This window comes from Limulus polyphemus, unplaced genomic scaffold (assembly GCF_000517525.1).
Source record: "Limulus polyphemus unplaced genomic scaffold, Limulus_polyphemus-2.1.2 Scaffold5, whole genome shotgun sequence".
NCBI lineage: Eukaryota > Metazoa > Arthropoda > Merostomata > Xiphosura > Limulidae > Limulus > Limulus polyphemus.
The window spans coordinates 957,977-960,942 of record NW_013665615.1 but is presented as its reverse complement, the minus strand read 5'-3'; positions in this window follow the sequence as shown (position 1 = coordinate 960,942).

Below are 2,966 nucleotides of genomic sequence, written 5' to 3'. Positions count from 1 at the left end.
TTAATTTCAACATTCGCGCTAAAACAAGCGCTATAACGAACGTCAACTTCAACAATACTCCCTGACTGCAGATCAATTACTCACTACCTACACATTGTCCCGTCACGTTGTCACTATCTTATATATACCAGACTACCCCCACTCTAGGAAGGTTCGAGAAAGAAGTGGCGTGATACTAGTCACGTGACCTCGCTGACGCAACAGTACCAATGTATCAAGAAAGACAAGTTATTTTTTCTATTATGCTACAGTAAATCTTTTATATTTATACTGATTAATCAGATATTGCAAAAACCGACTTTGAAGATCACTAAAGACGACAAATGTATCATCAACATATCTTTCATAGTATAAACTTAAATGGATAGATTTCCAACCACAGTTCATGATAATAAAGCTTAATTTGCAAGAGATGGAGCTGACATTAACCCATTGAAATTCCATCAATTTGATCACATTGAAAAAAAAAAATGAGATCCCTTAGTAGCAAGTCCCAATACTTTCTCAAAAACATGCTTTGGAAATCTAATACCATCTTAATTTTGATATGATAAACCAGTTCTTAATCCTGTAATCTCTTGTAAATGAATATGATTGTATAAAGATTCCACGTCAAAACTTGCACAATAGGCATTTTATTTTTAATTTTATTATAATATTCAAAATTATCTGCTTATTGATCATCAGTATGGTGTTCCAAAGATTTACACCTAGCACATTTAAATTTATATACCACTTCAGATGTTTCTAAATATGAAATTGTTTGTTTTTAGAATTTCGCGCAAAGCTACACGAGTGTTATCTGCGCTAGCCGTCCCTAATTTAGCAGTGTAAGACTAGAGAGAAGGCAGCTAGTCATCACCACCCACTGCCAACTCTTGGGCTACTCATTTACCAACGAATAGTGAGATTGACCGTGACTTCATAACGCCCCCACAACTGAAAGGGCGAGTATGTTTGGTGGGACGGGTACTCGAACCCGCGACCCTCAGATTGCGAGTCAAGCGCCCTAACCACCTGGCCAAATTTGAAATTCGGTCTTTACAGAAATATATGGCAATTAACTTAATTACTTAGGAGTATCAATTACTGTCACATAAAATAATCGACTGATGGGTATTACAATTAAATCGATTAATATAATAAAATAATCAACTAATAGAAATTAGTGTTTCTAATTATTTCAAATATCTAATTAATCAAAATATTGCCATAAGATTTAACCGCAAAACCAGCTAATTATAAAAATGTATCAATATTAGAAACCATGAGTCTAACTAGCTTTGAAGTTTTGCTTCTCTTAAGTTTTTGTAGGATCTCTTGCAACATCCAAAACTTTGTGTAATCATTTAAAATATTAATTTCAGAAGTATATTCCATTTTATTCCTAATAACTATTCTATTACCTTTATTTGGTTTCAATACAACCATTTTATCCCTTTTAACTTACGCTCCTTATTGCTTTCATTTTTTTATTAAGGTTATACAGTTTAACTCGGAATTATCATCATTAAAAGTTATTCCACTGTAAAAAAAATTGTTCTGATCAAAAAACAAACCAAATCGTTGCTTCTAAAATCATCCAGAAAATTTATTTATATCAGCAGTATACATAATACGTTTAGTCTCGGTATCTAAGAAGAAAAGTTTATGTGATATTAGCAATAATGCTCTTGAAGGAATGCAATTGTCCAGTATGAAAACATTTTAATTTTTCATTGTAGAACATTCCAACTTTCCATAACCTTTATCTACCAGGTACAATGTAAATTTAAAACTTACTGCTAAAAGTATACTGGAATGTAAACACAACTGAAAAACATTAATCTTCATTTCTAAAATCCGAATTTTTCATTAGAGTATTTTAAATTCAGATGATGTTTATGTGTAGTACATTAACATGCTTAAAAGAGACTATGATATTACATGCTGTTGCAATATGGTGGAAATGTAATTAGTAAAGTAAAGCAATGCTTTATAGACCTGTATAGAAATTTAATTGGTAAAAGTTTTGATATTGTATTAATATTATATCACAACATAACAGTTGTTAATTTTTATCACATTTTCTTTAATAGCCCAATAAAGATATCCTGTAAGAAGCATATTATATTACAGCATTTCAACTATAGCTAATGGATCATATTTACCAGTTTAAGTACCATTAGACTTGACATTTCATAAATGATATAAATAGTATTTCATCTAATTTTTTTATGTTATAACCCAGGTGGCTCAATCTGATGAGGTATGTTATTGAGTGAAAGTTCTCTTGGGTAGTGGATATGAAATATATAATTGAGATACTATCAGACAGCCTTCTTCCTGGAAACTGTAATTGGTCAGTAGAAAATGATGTAATCCAAATGATCGGTGTTATGATGAAATGATATCATACATAACTATTACTAACTAACAAATCATGCTTTACCAGCTCAGGTATTATACGCGAGTTTATCTTTATAAAATTTATTAAATCAGATCTTCTATATTCAATAACTGCATCTACTTCTTAAGTCTAAGATATCCAATCCTTTTATATTTATGTACTTACAGTAAGGTTGTGGTGATCAGATATCAGTCACAACCATGATTTGTAGCCTATGTATGATTGTACAAGTCTAATCATTAATTAGTTAATTGCATGAAACTTTGTACAAAATTTCTGAGTAGTATTTAGTTTATGTTAAAAAAATTGTAATATTTGATTATATACTTATATCATTCATTTGGTTGGGAAATTTAATTTTTTTTTTTAACAAAAAAAAAGAAGATACTTCCTTTCAACTTACTTAAGATTTTAACTGTTGATAAGAAGGTTTCATTATATATATATATATATATATACACACACACACACACACACATACATATATATATATATATATATATATTCTACTTAATACTTCTTACTACTATTTTCTTTTAGTACTTACTTTTTAGTTTTACGTCCTTACTACCTTAGA